General features: G+C 31.8%; 1 long non-coding RNA gene across 4 annotated transcripts; it reads left to right on the plus strand.

Moving 5' to 3' along the window:
• Window positions 1-293: 293 nt before the first annotated feature.
• LOC143231949 (uncharacterized) lies at window positions 294-18,779 on the plus strand. 4 transcript variants are annotated; one of them, XR_013017307.1, is made up of 4 exons: window positions 294-478; window positions 1,138-1,292; window positions 1,556-1,666; window positions 3,715-5,730. It is a non-coding gene; the product is annotated as an uncharacterized LOC143231949 (long non-coding RNA). The 4 variants fall into 4 exon arrangements; XR_013017308.1 differs by lacking the exon at window positions 294-478 and adding an exon at window positions 10,699-18,779 and having other exon boundaries at window positions 494-1,292; window positions 3,715-3,799; XR_013017306.1 differs by lacking the exon at window positions 294-478 and having other exon boundaries at window positions 494-1,292; window positions 3,715-3,799; window positions 5,045-5,730.
• Window positions 18,780-19,009: the final 230 nt, after the last annotated feature.

Raw genomic sequence — 19,009 nt, forward strand, 5'->3', positions numbered from 1 at the left:
TCCGGACATATACCACTGTACTAGCGGAGAACTAACAATACTTAAAATGATATATATTAGGATTAAGTCTGTTATAATGAGTGTTGTCCCGCAAAATTTGAGAAAAAGCTGGATAAATAATAATAAAGATCAAATTGGCATGTATAAATGAGAACTTTAGATATTTAAAGAACAAGGAGTTATATCGTCACGATTAATTATTCAATGGACTAATGAATTAATTATGAATATTTCTCCTCGTCAATAAAATGTGTAATTTCAGTGGAGAAAAAATAAACTAAAGAATTACAGACCTAATCCCAAACAGTAAAGATGAACTTGGTATTCGGCGAAACTAAATTAATGCAGATAAAGTAGCAAATCGACTGCTGTTGTTGTTGTTTTTCTTAAATAAGGGTTCCACAATGTACTTTCTGCGTTATTTCCATTTTGAGGAATGGAACCTAGGTTTTCAGGGTTGTGCCGTTCACAGACCAAGGTACGTAGCGAATCTGATAGTAGGTTAATTATCTGTGTCATTCACCATTTATTTCTCTTTTTCACCAGAACTACAAAATTTAGAACCTTTTGGGAAAAAGTATAGTTTCATTTAAAACTGCCTGACGAAGGGCTTTGGCCAGAAACTTTCCAAGTTAATATAAAGTTGTTTGTTATAGACGTACGTTTTTACTTATTTTGAACACTTTTTTTAATTATCTTAACGTAACAATATATACATACAGAGCCCACATAGTGGAAATCATGCATACGACTTTACCGACGGGCTTAAAATGAGTGCAGGAGGCTGTTGTTACCCTAAATTTGGTGCAACTAGAAAGATACAAGAAGTCTGTTAGTGCCAGAACAAAAAAAAAAAAAAAAACGTTTCGTTTCCTTGAATTTATTTCAAAAGAAAGAGATAACTCCAACTTTTACTAATTGCACTATCAATCGTATCTTAAGCGGTAGGCTAGCAATAGTATATATGGGAGGATGGAATTCGGACAGTGGCTTAAACGCATTCTACCTGCACAAATCGGCCACTTTACCATTATGTACACTCATTTAATTTTGAGATTACTTCACAATTCCGAGAGTTATTATAAATATTGATTTGTGTCTCGAGTAGTTGAATAAACACGACAGATATAATTTTAGTCATCAGCGGTAGACTAGTATACGTAGGGGAATGCAATTTGGATGACGGCTAAAACACATTCTACCGGCTCAAATCAGCCAGTTTCAATCAAGAATTGTCAACACGTGACCCAAATGTGGTTAAAGACTGACAGCAGACAAGTTTTTGTTGACAGGTTGGTGTGACTTATTTGTTAACACTCATATCAAGTTGTTATTGGGTAACTAACTTCTTCAGTTACAAATATGTGTTGAACTTAGTATAATTTGTTATTGGGACCTATAATGATTTTACTAATATATTGGACGCTTGCTATTCTATTCATAGATGCCCGAATGGCTGAATGGTGTAATTTATAAATATTAAGGTGAAGAGAAGAAATATAATTAAATACTTTTGAAACTTGGTGGTAATTTGTTATATTGTTGTTATGGATAGTTGACTTTATTTAAAAGCTGAGCCACTGCAGTTGGATAAATATCTTGTGAAGAAGGATATATTTTGGTGACGCCATTCATCAGAATCATCTAGAACAGAAAACTGATCAAGGTTAGAGTTAAATTATACTAGAGTTGATGTGAAAAAAAACGATAAATATTACTTGATATAAATAGTTTGTAGTATTTTATTTAGATTGGGAGATTTCTATATTATTTTTAAATACCCTCACTTAAACAATTTGACATTTTACACATGGTATGTTTAATTATTCACATAGAATAGTATTATTTAAATTTCTATGTGAAATAAAAGTATTTAATTAGTATTCTTCAGTTATGATACCCATATACTGTATTAACAGGTGATAGGAATATAAATTCATTTTTTTGGTTCTTCACTCTATCATGTTAATGGCTGTGCTACAAGCTTTCATTTATATTAAACACTGTGAGAAGTAAAGGTCCTTGGTACATTTTAACCTGTACAGATTACTTGAACAAATGGGTTGTTGCTATACCATCACTTGATAAGACAGCACCTGAAACTAATAGGTATTTGGTTGATATACTCTGCAAGTGAGTTATTTTATGTATTGTCTGAAGTATAACATCAAATGTACATTTGGACTAAATATCAAAGTTACTTTAAATTATTCTAGTGAAGTCGAAAGGAAATAATACCTTTCCTCATACATCCTTTTAGATGTTCTAATTTTCTGTTTCACCAACTTTCTTGATATTCTACACTGTTCTATGTCTTTTGTCATATGAGCTAATTTAAATTTCTTAAGTTTATGATGTTTTTTTCTTTTAATTTTATCTCAAACTCTTTATGAACCAATCTGGTTTTTTTGGGTTTTTTTTTACTTGTAGCTACCCTTTTCTTTCTATAGGAAGTGTGTTTACCTTGAATATTTAATAATTTCTTTTTGTGCTTTAAATTAAAATCATCCATAATTATGACTTCATTAACAGCTGAAACTTTAATCTTATTGTAAAATTTCTTGCTAATTTCATCAGTCATTTAGTGGTTTGTTACAAATTTCTGCTAAGACCCTTTATACCCACATATAAAACCTCAAGTGAATTCAATCTTCTTGCTGTTATCTTTAACATCTTGAACTTTAACAGGATGTAATTCACATTTTACATATAAACCACTCTTTCCCTATACTCTTTCTGATACTCTATTGAAAATCATTAAAGATCATGGGAAAGCTAATTAACAAGATATGGAGATGCATATAATAAAGATATTGGTACATGTTATAACTCATTTTAATACATGTGTGTGTGTGTGGGGGGGTAATTTTATTTTCTGATAAACCAATACATATTTCAGGTGTTGGGAAACAGGCATGCAACACCCAAAGTCAAAGTATTAAGAGAGTATTTAGCAAAACTGATTAAGAAAACAAATAATTGGGACAAATTATTGACAACTTTGGTATGTGTAATAAATACTAGTGAACATGGAACAATACAATATTCCACCTTTTCAATGGTTAAGCATTAGGTAAGGCTGCTAGTGGTAAAGAAGACAGAAGAAGGTATTGGTGAACATAAAGAACCAGTAACTATATTTTATATTTATGACTTTGTACATGTGAAGAAAACTACAGTACATGAATCAGTGTATAACATTTATTAAATATTAACTAAAGCCATATTACCTTTGTAATGTTGTATTGCATTTGAGTCTTTGTGGGTCTATCTTTCTAAGTGAATACATTTTTAAAAAGATGAGAAGTCAGTATCGTACTGTCCTCCAAATTCCATCTGGATTCTGATTATTTTGAAGTTTTTTTTTGTTTGTTTTTTTAATAATGGGGTGATGAGGCTTTTTTTTTCCAGTTTTGAGTTAATAACTTTCTAAAGTGTGATAGGATTTGTACCAAATTTCATGGGCACTTTAAAGTTGAGAACTCATCACACGACAGCAAGTGATCCAGATCATTGATCATTTCAAATCTGAGAAGGATTTTCTGAGCTTTCAAAAGTGAAATTTGATGTTATCCAATATAAATGAATGCCATCTTGAAAGGAAGCAGCAGAACAATGGTGTGAAATCTCTGATTGCTCTTGTTTCTTTTATATTTGTGCATTTGTGTATAAAATTTATTTTGAAGTTTTTGTTGTTGTTTTTTTTTATTTTAGTCAAAGGCAGCTGATCTCCACCACAAACTGAATACTCATGGGCCACTGTAATGAAGAAGCAAGATTGGCATTTGACAATCCTATTGTAGTAACCTCCCAGGGATATTAAACATTGTAATTACAGTTTCTGTGTAATACATTTCTTTTACTTTTGTGCCTTATAGGTGCAACACTTGTATATGTGTGTCCATACCTCAGCGTTATTTGTTCTCAATTCTTCAAAATAACACTGAAGTGAGATAGAAAAATAAGTACCACCAGAGTAATGTGAAAGGTGTTCCAGTGTCACTCTTGTGGCCAAATGATTAAGAGAAGCGTTGAAACTCACGGAGAAAGGCCATAAGCTGCAGCATGTATGGAATAGCCAAATGAAATTGTTGAGACCACCAACAAAGGGATATAAAAATTGAGACATTTGTAGAGTGAAATATTATAAAAGCAACAGTAATGACATTCATGCACATAACTTTAATATAGATGTTAATTTTGTAGAAGACAAAGTACAGTTGACTATTTTTGACCAAAGAAGAAATTTGATTTTCTATCATTAATGACTCTGAGGATTGCAGGTTTGAATCCCCATCACACCAAAGATGCTTGCCCTCTCATTTGTGGGGGCATTATAATGTGACAGTCACTCCCTCTATTTGTTGATAAAAGAGTAGCCTGAGATTTGGCTATGATGGCTAACTACTTTCTCTCTAGTTTTACATTGCTAAATTTGGGACTGATAGCACAGATAGCCTTCATGTAGGTTTGCACATAATTCAAAACAAACAAATCCATCATTGATCTACCAATTGTTGTAATAAGTTAAAAGGAATTATTATCTCCCACTGAAAAAGATTTCCAAATGTTTGTTTTAGTAGCAACTTATATCTCTATCTCTATATATATGATGTTAAATTATTCATAAACAAATACAAAAATAATAGTTAAAAGGAGTAATATATTTAAAAAAATTAACACTTTTTTTATAACAAATATGAAAGTATATTAAAAAAAATATTCTCAAACATGAAAACTGCCAAGTGGAAAACTTATAGAGCATTAGTTACTCAAGTTTAAATTACTGACATTAAAATAGTTAGATATGTGTTCAACAATATTTAAATACTGGGATGAAAATACTAATTTTAGGTAGCTGGCTCGTCTCAGCTTCCCTAGTTTATACTTTAACAAATTTTCAAAACAAAGGGGTAGAATGGGAGTTTAAAAGCTACAAAGGATTTTTATTTCCTTTTAACATCACTAATTATTAAATGACAGAATGGAGACTGGTAGTTTACACTGGTTTCATTTTACTTTAAGATTGTCTCTAAATATTAAGGTTGACTGCCTTCCCAAAATTGGCTGCAACCAGCGAAAGACTGTAAGAGTGGAGATGTTGTAGGTACAAGCAATCGACTCCCAACTCAGTTGCTGGTGTGTTTTACATTGGGGTCTGGATCTTGTTTGTTATATAGAATACTCTCAATATATTTGGGTGCTATGGTCACAGACATTATCCATTATGACTTAAGAATGATTAAGAGGATTTGTAATGGAAGAATTATTCTGAATTTTGGTCTCATAATATTATTCTTGTTTTTTGTATTACATTTATTATTGTTTTATAGCACTGATCTTAATCACTTGTAGACAATTACTGTATTTAATAGCATTATATTTATTGACTTGTATATGTAGAAATAGTGCATGTGCAAATTTGTCATTTGTGTGTGTATGTATCATTGTAATGGAGATGGTAGGTTTCAGAAGTTTGGAAAATGCAAAAGTGAGTTTTAAATATAAATGAATTAATTTTAGGGTAATTTTTGTTATTTTTTAAAAATGTAATGAGTTTGTTTTGAATTATTATATTGTGTATCTTTGAGTTTAGTGTTGATAAATTTATACTTTAATTTTAGGGTAATTTTTTGTTATTTTTTAAAAATGTAATGAGTTTATTTTGAATTATTATATTGTGTATCTTTGAGTTTAGTGTTGATAAATTTATACTTTAATTTTAGGGTAATTTTTTGTTATTTTTTAAAAATGTAATGAGTTTAAATTATTATATTGTATCTTTGAGTTTAGTGTTGATAAATTTATACTTTAATTTTAGGGCAATTTTTTGTTATTTTTTAAAAATGTAATGAGTTTGTTTTGAATTATTATATTGTGTATCTTTGAGTTTAGTGTTGATAAATTTATACTTTATTATTTCAACTTTTTTCAAATGTTAATTTGATTTTTGTTATAAAATAAGGGAGGAGAATATCATTATGACTCATTATGTATTGGTTTGTTAATAGTGAATGTTCTGTACATAATAAAACTATTAAATTTAGGAATACCAGGTGTTTTTAATTAAAGACCTATGTATATTTTAGTGGATATTGACTGCAATATATGTTTATTGTGTTTCTTTTGCAGTTAAAATTGCTTGTCGTATGTGTTTGCTGAAATAAAAATAAAGTTGTGCATGTGATTGTACTGTTATCATGTTTCAAAATGTTCATAAAAATGGATTCATCCCTGCTACTATGTCTTCTATATTTAAAATTGTGTAAAACTATTTATCTAATTATTTAGACCTTTAACTGTTCAATATTTAAGGAAATGGTAGAATTGTTTGTGTATATTTATTTATAGCTGATATTTGGTACATTACATAAAGTTTAATTTAATATAGTTATGTATGTGTAGAAATAGAAATATATTTAGTAGCATGTTTATAGGATAAAATAAAATGCATGTGCATTATATTCGAAGGTTAAAAAATTCAATATTGCATTAATAAGTTTTGAAAAGAAAGTAAATTCGCATATGCAAATTCTGTGTCAGTGTTCATAAATATCCTCTTTTACCTCACTTAAAGGAGCATTTGACCCCTCATGAAGTCTGAACTGTCCTCTTTTACCTCACTAGAGGAACATTTGACCCCTCAGGAAGTGTAATGTTTTCATCACTGAGTGTCTGTTAAAGTAAATGAGATCATTTTGTGTATAAGTGTAGAAAATCTTATTAATCTGTATGATCGACATGAAAAAAACTTGTCGTATTTAGAGACTGTTAGGGTTTCAGTCTCCAACAATTACAGGCCACAAAAGGAAGTAAATTTCACATAATTTCGATTATTACAGCTGCTGGATAGTGGGACTATATCATTAGTTAAGAGGGCACTTCACAGTTGAAAGCAGCCTGGCATGGCCAGGTGGTTAAAGCACTTGACTCTTAATCTGAAGGGCATGTGTTCAAATCCCTTTCTCACCAAACATGCTCAGCCTTTCAGTCATAGGGGCATTATAATTTGACAGTCAATCCCACTATTCTTTTTAAGTGAGTGTCCCAAGAGTTGGTGGTGGGTGATGATGACTAACTGCCTTCCTTCTAGTCTTACAGCACTAAATTTAGAGACACCTAGTGCAGATAGCCCTCGTGTAGCTTTGCACAAAATTCAAAACAAAGAGTCAAAATTGATGTCACACCATGACACATGAAGACAACAAAAGGTGAGGAGGGACATGAAGGGATGATAGAGGATGCATCATGAAGGACATGTTGTTATACTACCGTGACGTTATAGTTCAACAAACTGTTGCCAGAGTATGCAACTAGATTGATGGAGTGTTGAAATTATAATTTGATACTAGGCAGAGAGCCATAATGGTGTTTATGTAATAATACCATAAAGTAGAGAATGTTTTCCAGGCCTCCATGACAAGCAACCATGACTCAAAGAATACATATCTCATTATGTCAATAATTAAATCATCCTTAAAAGGGCATTTAACATCAAATCATTAAATGAATTATTATTAATTCATTAAATTTCTTACAATTAATTCAACCTAAAAAGTATGCTTAACATTAATTTATCATTTAGTTAAATTTCCGTATAATTGTAAAGTCCTAAAAGGATGAGATCTCAATTAAAACTTAATTTTTTAATTAGATACCAAGTATTTTGATATTTAATGTAACATGATCACAATTAAATACATTTTTACAATGCATAAAATACATAGGTTTAAATCACCCTAAAAATAACAATGTCATAACATAATTAAAACATACTTTTACCAATTTTTTTAATACAACATTTTAACATTGTCAATAAAATGTATCTATGCAATAATGGTTTTACTAATTTGGCTTTATACAATAAATTAATTTACATGTTACTTTATCTGAACTTTCTGTAAGATGGAGTCTTAAAAATGACATTACATTTCCTTATCATTAATTAGTCATGAAAGGACAGTACAGTAATCAAAACCTACTCAATCAAGTGATTAAAGATTTTCAGTTCTAAAATTGTTACATTTCCTGTTCTAAAAGGACCATATCAATCTGATGCATATGATTGCATGTTCTAATAGCCCTAAAAGGGTAATATCATACAAAGTTTCACTGGTTTGTGACAAAACAATTTACACATTACTCTATTTCATGTTTCCTGAAGGTGGAGTTCTTAAAAATAACATTAAATCTCCTCACTATGTATAGGTTTACAAGGACTGCAAAAGAATTAAAATGTACTTAATAAAATTATTAAAGATTTTTCAGTATGAAATTATTACATTTCTTTGTTCTAAAAGGGTCATATATTACTGAATCTGATGCATACAGTACATGACTATATGTTTAAATCATGTTAAATATCATACAATAAGCAACATTTTTAATTTTACTTTATAGAACAATATACATTGTGAATAAAACGTTTATAGTGGAATGACACTTTTACTAAGGAACTAAAGTATTGGACATTGTCTTCCATTGGTAGTGATAAACTTTGTTTGGTCATAATTTATGAAAGTCATCATATGTTTAGATTTAATTTAAATCTTTTCTAGGTTTCTGTGAAGGGAAAATCCAATTACCTCAGTATTTGTTTCTTACTTTTGTCTAGTCTAAAACCTAACTTTTTTTCTTTCATCAGCAAAAAATACACTAGTTTACCATCAAAAGATATCAACCATCACAAAAATATTGTAAAGGTGCTTCCCTTCTCTGCTAGTCACATTATTTTATTTAATATAAAAACTTATTTCAGTTGTGTTATTTGTAAAGATCAAAGATTATTATGCTGTCAGAGGACATTGACCCTTAGATAAAAATTTCCCAAGTTGTAAGATGGATGATACAGATATTTCTATACTTGCCTAAATGATAACACCTTCAAGAAGTTAGACTATATATATGATGGTGTGTTATATTTAAATGAAATTCATTTTTGAAATTCAGCATAAAATTACATAATGGCATATCTGTGCTCTGCCTGCCACAGGTATCTTAACCTGGTTTCTTGTGGTGTGAATCTGCACACATGCTGTTGTGCCACTGGCATCCTATTTCAATGCAAAGGCATTGTCAGAGTTAATGTATAGTGGATGTACAGTTTATTTTAGTTGCAAAGTTATATTCTATAATGATAAACAGTAAATGTATGTGTGTGTGACTTACAAGTCTTTACTTATCAGTTTTACACTGTACGGTATTGGTATGTGAAGTCAGCACAACATGGGACAGGTAGTTAATTTTCAAATGTTTTGTAGTTTCTAAAATAAAGAAACTTTGATAACTTGCCCCTTATATTTCATTTATTGTAATTACATGAACAAGTATATATGCTAACCCATCATATATTAAGAATACACAGTTAATGTTTTTTATGACTATGTAATTAACTTACGTAGATAGTAACTTTTATATAATTGGTAACCTTGTTTCAGAATTGTACAGTTTCAATTAAATACATAAATTGTGTTTAACTGGTATGTGTTACATTCCTTTTGAGAAAATTGGGATTTTGTTTGTGTAAAAATGTGATGTACTTATGGTTATAATGCCTTCAATAAGCTGGTAAAGCATGATTATAATTGTCATAAAACATCACTTCTATGTTTTGTGTCCCAGTCAGCCTGTGGTCTGATTCTTGAAATTTCCAAGAGACTGGATAAGGAATTTAATGTTAAAAATATGATAGGCATAAACTGTTATCTGATAAGTCCTGTAATGAATGAAACATGTTGTTGGGAATGTATATGACAGTTATAGTTTGGGTAAAATACTAAGTTGTTGTTATAAACTCTTATTTTACTTGATAAAATTCACAAAGTCAGAATAAAGAATGCAGTGTTGCAAAATGTTTGCTAGGCCTAGTGCTGATATTTTATGAAAAGTATAACTAATTCTGAAAATCATATACTTTCATCCCCACTTGCAGAAAACATTGAAAGTTCAAGAGCACTGTTCATGCATTATAAGACAAGCATGATTTTTCTGGGGAAGGGGGTGTTGTTAAAGGAGACTGTGGAGATTGTGTGTTGCCTGTTATACACATCTAAAATTGAAATCCTCTTTCTTTCCTAATAACTCACAGAAAGTAAGATGTGGAATTGGGTGTAGCTTTTCAGCATAGTTAACAGTTTTTATGATTGCGTTCATTACTGTACGTGCATGTCAGGCAGATGGATGAAAAGAAATAAATGGCATTGTTGTTAACCAAAAGAAATAAATGGCATTGTTGTTAACCAAAACAATGCCTATGAGAAGACAAATGATGAGGTGGGAACAAAATATGGGGAGTATGAAACAATAATTACACCTGGTGTGGGTAATGAAGCTTACAGACGTTTAGTATAAATCTGAGGAAGAAAAACACACATATATGAACAAATTAAGCACAAACAAAATGAGAATTATTAAAATCTTAGTTCAATCGATAAAAATATGTTTTTAATTTCAAACTAATAGAAGTTCTCTCACTGTAGTCCATTGGTTTATTCATTAACAATTTTTAATATAGTTAGTTTAACAGAAGGAAAAGGATGAATTTTAAAATACTTTAATTATATGAATTTCATTAAATTGGTTTTAACTTGAAATCTGTTTAAGGTTATACATATATGTAATGGATTTTAAGTTTTATTCACATATTTCATGTTAAATTCAGTACAGGCTAATAGATAAATTACATTATTTATTTTGCAGAATGGATTTGTGTCAATAATAGGATGAAAAGTATTTGGACCAGGACAACATGTGAGATATCACTTGCCATTACCACTTATAATCTTAGAAGAAATATAATTATTATAATCAGCTTGCTGGGCTAAATCACAGTTGACACAGTTGTCTACTAGTTAAGGCAATGACACATACCTGCATAAAGACTGAACAATGTACTGGAGAATTGTGACATAGTCAGCAACAAATCACATTCATGGAATATATGTACAGAATATTAATATTCAATAGCCAAGTAACACAAAAACAGTAAGGACTGCATTAAAAACAACAGATTAAAACATATGATAAAGAACATTTAAATGAATTTCTTCATGTGAGACTGGGAAATGGATGTTAAGACTAATAGATGGTGTATTTCCAGCAGAGTGTGGTTCATTCTACAGTCACCTCCAAAACCAAGTGCCACTTTATATTTCACATTGTGGCCTCTACCCTGGATCTTCTTTTAATTTATACAGCATTTTTAATTTAATTTTTTTTTCTTCCTTTGGGCTTGTTTTTGTCAGAGACGAAAACTGTATGTGGTGGATTCATCCACTCCATAACCAAATGATATCTGGAATTGTACATAAGTCCACAGTAAGAGGAGAGTACATAACAAATACACTGGTAGAACCCAAACACCTGACTTACAACTGAGGAATCCTCCTTGATATGTCACCCCAGTAGCTAAGAGCTGGTAGATGTTAAGAATTTCCTTTCTCCAATACAAGAATAGAAGAAATAGTACATTAACAATTCAAGAAAGATGCATCATTGTAGAAAGTGCAATGGGTTACCTTGGAATCCTGTTTTGAAAAGTAGGCCCAAACTAAAATATTAAACAGAAACAGAGGGATACCCTTCTTCCTTTATACATGATAGCCCATGAGTCTGTGTTGTCTGGGATGTGCATATTTATAATGCAGTGTACTGTGAGGATGAATCTACTAGCAGTCTTGCAAAACACTGCACCTCCAAGGTTGGCATTATGGACCTGAAAGTCGATATAATGCACATTTGATGGCTGGTCCAGCTCAATCTAGAACAAGATCCCTTGGAGTCTACATCCAGAAGTAGGCATGATTGGGGCCATCAACCAAAGGGTATGCTTGGCCAGACATCACTTTCTACAGAATGGGATAGGATCCAAACTGAAGTATATGGTGACTATAAGATAAATAGAAATGAAAAGGAAACTTATCCACTCACAGTCAAACTGAGGAGTGCAAAACTGTAACAAGAGGCAGACACAATTTGGTTGATTAAGAGACAACTGAATTATGTATGTAATAGATAGCAGTGCAAATATAAAGGAAAAATGGAAGGTAGGGAAATGAGTCTGAAAGTAAAATAATCCTCACATATGTTTGGAATCTTGGAGAGGAAGGAGCAATCAGGATAAACAAAAATAAATGTACTATATTATAGGACATGAGATACATTGAGGGCAAACACATGGACTAATAATCACCACACTTTAAGAAAAAGATAAAAAGTCTTCAAGTGAGGTTGGTATAGGGAAATGGAAACAAGGGTTCAACTAATGGAAAAGTAAGAACATACAGAACAACATTTAACATTTTAATCCTGTAAGAGTGTGGGAAGAAGATGGCTGAGGAGACAAAAGGATCAAAAGAAGAGGGAGGAAATGAGATATGGAAACACCCAGCAAAAGCAGGTAGAGAACAAAGCTGCCCTATGGCCCTTAACAGTCAAAGCCATTGCCAAACTGTCAAAGAGATGAGGTATACTGAGATGGGAAAAAAAGAAACTTCATTGTGGAGATCAATAGCAAAATATTCACAATTTCCTCTGATAAATCAACAAGGAAGAAGAACAGACCAAACTGAAATTAAAGGATGCTACATGTGTGAAAGGTCCAAACTACATCACAAGGGACTGTACAAAAGCCATACATGAAGCTAGTGTGTGAGAATGATAGGGTGAAACACAAGTGTGAAGTTGGCAGAGGAAGGGTGTGGATAGAAGAGGAGGTAAAAGAGGTGTTGAGTGAAACAAATCAAGTACCACAAACTACAGTTGAGCAGGCCAGAATGGGAAAATGAGAAGGACCAGAGATAGAGTGGTTTGGATAATAAACAAAACTCTGGAAAAGAAACAGATGGGTGGGTATGCATAAAGATAGTGGTTCATTCAATCATGAATGAAGGAATGGACCACCAAAGCCAAAGGATGTAGAATCAAGGACCAGAAAAAAGGATGTATGATTAAGTGTTACCAACTGAGAATTAATACACTCTCTTATTAGGGATATAATAATGTATAGAAATGTGATATATTATAACATTTTATAAAGTGATACATAATACACCTATGAATATTGTAAAATATATTTTAAATTTTAACCTCCGATAGCAGTTTATCTATAAGTCATAAAATGAAAGGTTTCATTCCAAAATATGATAGTTGAGTGTAAATTGCACAGGGTATATGCTGATAGGCAATAGATATATGTAGTGTAGAGTGTAACATTAAGTTGCACTTAGTTTGATGGACTTTCATTCTGCCTCATTGATTTTCAAGTGAAGATCATGAGGACCCTTTACTGTGGCCTGAATGACACATTCCCAATGTTGCTTTGTGTTTTAGTGGAGTTTATCAACCATGTGTAGTGTGACATACCTATCTACACTATGCATGTAGCACTTGTGTGAGCCAGTTCAGATTCTGAACTGTGCTTATTTTCACTCTTTCTGGGAACTCTTTATAAACAGGTGTGGTCTTCCACGAGTATGTCTGTATACTATTCCATTGTATACAATGTCTCATGCTATTGGTTCATTTTGAGTGCTTCCTGAAGGGGATTTACATAATTAAGTTTTGCTTTTGTGATCGATTCACAGCTTCAGCACTGGATTATATCTGTATGTGAATAGAATTTAATATGTAACATTTTCATGAACTGAAATGTGTTTCTTGTAGATACTTTTTTTCACACTTCTCACCCTTCCTTCAGTGCATCATTTCTTGCTTTCATAATGATGGTTGAATACAGAGGAAGTGAGCTGTGCTATTAATGAGTCACACTTCGTATAGTGGAGGATTTTCATGTACTTATTAGCATGCAGCAATGTCATGTATAAACATCAGCTTAGGTGAAAGTCTTGAAGCTAGTGGGAAGTGAAAACATATGTATAAAGAGGGCAGCATACCTGCTTTATGTCCCCTTCTGTAGCATTTACTTTAGAATACGCAAAAGTGAATTTGAAGGAAGATCAAGGATCGTTTAAGCTGATTCAGCATTCCATATCATAACACTTACAGTCACAATATTCTTTTGAATGAGAAAATTGTGTGTGAATAGTCACTTATTTGTCACTGATACAATTTCAGTGTATTTAACTAACTTGGAAAATGCTTACGTTAAAATGAGATTCCAGTACATCAAATGTGAAGGCATTTGATGCTCTTTAGTTTAGTATTGTGGAAATAGTTTGGGTTTTCTGGCAGTGTAGAAAATGGTTGAGTAAACCTTCACAGAAATAAAAATTTGTGTCAGCTGATTAAGATATATGTCAGTGATGTAGGAGTGGGGTGGAATGAATATGTCTTTGTACATATGCTGACATTATGAGGAGGTCAACTTGCAGAAAAGTGTAGAGAAAACCTGTGAAAGGAATTGTTATAGACCTTATAATTAAAAATGAAAACTAAGGTAGATTTTAAAATCAAAATCTAATCATTCTGATAAAACTTATTTTTCTTAAATTTTATACAAATACATGTTTGCTATGGTTGAAAAAGAGACAACTAAAATTGTCATATGTATGATGTATAGTTAAGGATAAAAATATTTAGCTTTGTTTCTTTAGTATTTATCCTTGACCAGCATTACAAGTGAAAGGCAAAATTCCATGAACTATTATAATTTAATTACAAGTTGTAAATTGAATAACACCTTGGTTCATATTTATTTTAAGACTTAGAAGTTTGTTACTTATGAAGGTTATGATTCTTTTCTCTTGTTATATGTATATACATGGTTGTTAAATTGCATTATATTAGCTGCTATTACAGTAGTTTTATTAGTTGTTGATTTTGTTGATGTTTTGAATCAGATATTAGTATTTCAAAATTATTATGAAAGACACTTATTAAAATATCTAACATCTACTCATAACCCCATAAAATTAATAAAAATTGAGTGCTAAAACTAATATAAAGTCTGTCTTAAGACCTCTTTCACAGTTAAAAGAAGAAAAATATATGTGTGTGTATATAAATAAGATCTTAGCTAAATATTTTTATAATGTGAAATTATTTTTCAAATTTGTTTTGCTTTCACTATTTCCTGATCATAGCTGTCAGTTGATCTTATATTAGTGTTGCAAATCATATATTAGAATATTAGTTTCTTGTTTGTGTTATGATATGCCTTAATATTTCATACAAAATGGCTAAAAGAAGTGTTAACTTTGTCTTTACTGAAGTAATTTTAACATTTTTAATGTTTGTTCTTAGAAGGTTGGGGGTACATGAAGTTAATGCAGTTAATCTGGTATTGTGGCTTTAAATAATATAATGCAAGATTAGTTTCCTGATTTGTGTTATTTTATTATATGCAGTGTTACTGTTATTGTGCATGAAGTGGTTGGCTCTGTTCTACATTTTCTACCTTAGAGCCAGAACTTGTGGCCTCTTGCTTTTGTAACTTATTTTGTCAACTTGGATGATTTTGTTCAGCATTTAAAACAGTTTGCTTTTACTTGTTATTCAGATGAGGATCAGATGACTGTATTTTCAGACTTCATCACCTTAAACTTGTTACATTTGTCTCAAACATCCTGACATTTTTCTGTTTCCATACACGATATCCAGATTTATGCAGCTTCCTTTCTGTGGTATCTTCATGTTGAATCTTGTTCTCCTCAACAAGCTCTAACACACAAAATATGACAAAAAATTGTATTAACTAGATAAGATCTTTCAGGATTATATCTGTACTTATTGTTACGTCAAACTACAGTATTACATTGCTGTCACAATTTTGAATATTGAGCAATTTTACTGAAGATTTCCATTTTATGTATTTCTAATTTGTTATACCTTGTTAAAAAAAACATTTCTATCATGACTGGACTGTGATTTGCACTCTCTAAGAAAAACATTACTAAAGTATAAATAAGCAAGGTGGTCTTGTGTTGAATGAGCAATGAACTTTTTCTATCACCTTCACTTTGAAGTACTTACTGCAGTGATCCAAAAATTTGGAGATAAAATATACACGTAATGTGTTTTATGCAATGACTTCCTGTTGACATTTAATTTTCTCAGTGCAAGTAATTTGTTATAAATCTCCACTTTTGGTATATGTAATTAGAATACATTAAACATTCAAAATCTGTAATTCTGTTTATCTCTTTTTACTGTTCCTAAAGTATTAAGTTGTATATTATTCCATAAGTAAACTTGTTGGGAGTATAATAGCTCCACAGAATAAAGCACCTTTATCAATAAAATTTTACACTTAGCAATATGTTAGGAATGTTCTGCTTATGCCAAAGTATAGGTCCTTTTTTGTTAAGAAACTGTCATCCATTAAGAATACAATTGACCAACTCTTGTTTCTTTTGTGGTTTGTTTTTGTATTTGAAGACTCATTATTACACATTTCAAGTCTCATCATGTGGTGCAAGACCATAAAAGGGTAAGAGCTATTAATAGAGAACAGCTTTGGAAATGAATAAAAGCAAAGTTTAGTTATAATGAGGAATAATTTATACTTCTGTGATAATGTAATTGAAATGTAACTTCTGTACATATGAACAACATAATTTAGTGGAAAGTTTAAAAGACATCGACATAGGTCACAGTCTTAGAAGTTTATTATAGTATTTTTAGATATTGTCTTCATCCCTGTAAATGTTTTCATGTTAGGCCTATTTGTATGTGTAGATGTCAAATATCATGTTTTTTGACATTTTAGAGAGAACCATTCAACATAGTATTATGTATTTGATGTCAGTTATTAAATATGTGTTTATTTTATACTTTATTACTGATTTAGAAACATTTTGTGGTAGGTGAAAGTAAGTAACAGATGCAATATATGTGATAGTATTTACATAAACTTTAGGTATGCGTTTCAAAGACTGTTCAAATACAATATGCAGATTATACAATGACAAAAAAGAAACCTTATTTTTCACATGAGCATTGTATTTGGTCACAAATTACGACAATTTTTTAGTGTTTGAGAAGACATTATACAAGCTTTTTTATGTTTTAAGAGTGGACAGTAGTAATAGTAAAATATCAAATTGGTCCAAATGCAACTCAAATCTGTAAGTATTGAACATTATTGTTAAATGTATCATATTCAAGTAACACAAATAAATAAAAGAAGTTTTAATTTATGTAGAGACAAAATATACATAAATTAATTATAACCAACAATACTGTTAGCAAAAATATTGTTAAGTAAATTTTTGTTCTTTTTTACATACAAGTCTCTTTTTTCTATATATTTTGGAATGAAAACAACAGGTATCCTGTATTCATATTCATGATTGGCCTTCCTGCTCCATTGTTTGTTTGTTTTTAACTTGTAGTCAATGTTTTGTACCCCTCAGTACCTGTACTTGGTGAGGGGACATCCGAGGGAAGTTTCTGTTCTTTCAGTTTACCTTCTCTGAGATCTAAACATCTACTCACGTGTTTGCCATGCGTGGCAACCCATGAAGGGGAGGAGAGGATCTTGGTGGTTGAGGGATCCAACCCTAACCACCACTTTAGCCTTGAATTCCTGTAGATGGGTGGCCTTGGGGTGGTCCCCTTTGGGTCAGTTGGTTGGCCTTCTTGGGCTAGGGTCAACCAAGTACCAGCTTTTGGAAGTTCTCAAAAGGTGTTGTGTACATTGTGTCTGATGCTGGTGTTTCTGCAGTGTCCTTGGTTGACAGTGTAGTGCGTCTCCTCATAGGGCTCTATGGTGGATGGGGTCAGAGGGCATCGAAATTTCCTTTTTTCTTATGGATCCTCCAAACAAAAATTCAAATAAATTAGTGAAAAAACAGCCAATAGGTAAACGACCCTGTCTTGACGTTTCTGAGGAGCAATCTTTTACATCTGTTCCACCTGCTGTACCTCACTTTCTTATCCTACGTTATCTTTCAGAGAAACCTTTAGGGCAAACGTCCCCCTTTTTTTATTCAGAAGGGACTGGAGGGACTTGCTGGCTCTCCAAAGTCGGTAAGGAAACTTTGATCTGGTGACATACTGGTGGAAACATCAGAAATTCTCGCTGGTTTCAAAACTCAAGGGGTTTTCTGCAGTGAGACATATTTCCACTCGCAAAGATGGAGTTATACTGCTGACCAGTATCCTCATTCTGAAATTTACATCACCACCTGCACCTGCCACCATCAAGGCAGGTTATCTTAATTGCAGGGTACAGCCTTACATTCCAAACCCTCCCCGATATTTCCAGTGTCAGAGGTTTGGTCACTTGAAGATGTCATGTCGTCGTTCCCTGACAAGGCTCATTGTAGTGGCAAGGACCGGGATGCATATGAGTGTGAAACAGATCCACATTGTGTCAATGGCAATGGCTCTCACCCTTCCTACTCATAGCTCCGAACCAGGATTGGAAAGGCCAACTTCAGGTGATTGACAGTGGTTTTTGTACTTACCTGTTAGTCTTCCTGGTGAGTTATTATAATTACCATTATGCTACAGAAAGTCCTTTATGACTTCACTTACTGTAGTTTCTCTTTTAACGTTGTAGACTAGATGTTAACATTGGTTTTATGATATTTATGTTTTTAAACTCTGTTTTGTTTTACCTTCATTTCCTCTTATGAATTTTATTGCATTTACTTTAAGCTTTTAACCGGATGTTTGGCACAGATAGCCTAGTTGCTTTGTGCCATTAAACACTAAATCAACCAACCAATCAATGTTTTATTGGTAAAGACTGTGGAACAACACTGTAATTGTGTTTATATAAGAAGAATGGAATAGAACTTTTAAACTAATGATCTGTTAATGTATCGTTTATATTTCCTGAATAAAACTGAAATACATACCAGGTTTATCTCATTTTTATTGAAGAGTATGCTACGCCACCTAGCGGACATTATTGAAGCATGTGGGGGTTACACACGTTACTGAGTTACATATTCTGATGTGAATGTAATTGTTGCACGTTTACTGAAAGTTTTAGTTGTGGTTTGTTTTTCTTTGTTTTAATGTCTTATATAAATTCTTCCTTTTCTGTCATTGCAGCAGTTCATGAAGGAAGGAAGAATGGTTAAATCAGGTGTGTACATTA

The sequence above is a fragment of the Tachypleus tridentatus genome, chromosome 11 (assembly GCF_004210375.1).
Source record: "Tachypleus tridentatus isolate NWPU-2018 chromosome 11, ASM421037v1, whole genome shotgun sequence".
In the NCBI taxonomy this organism is placed as follows: domain Eukaryota; kingdom Metazoa; phylum Arthropoda; class Merostomata; order Xiphosura; family Limulidae; genus Tachypleus; species Tachypleus tridentatus.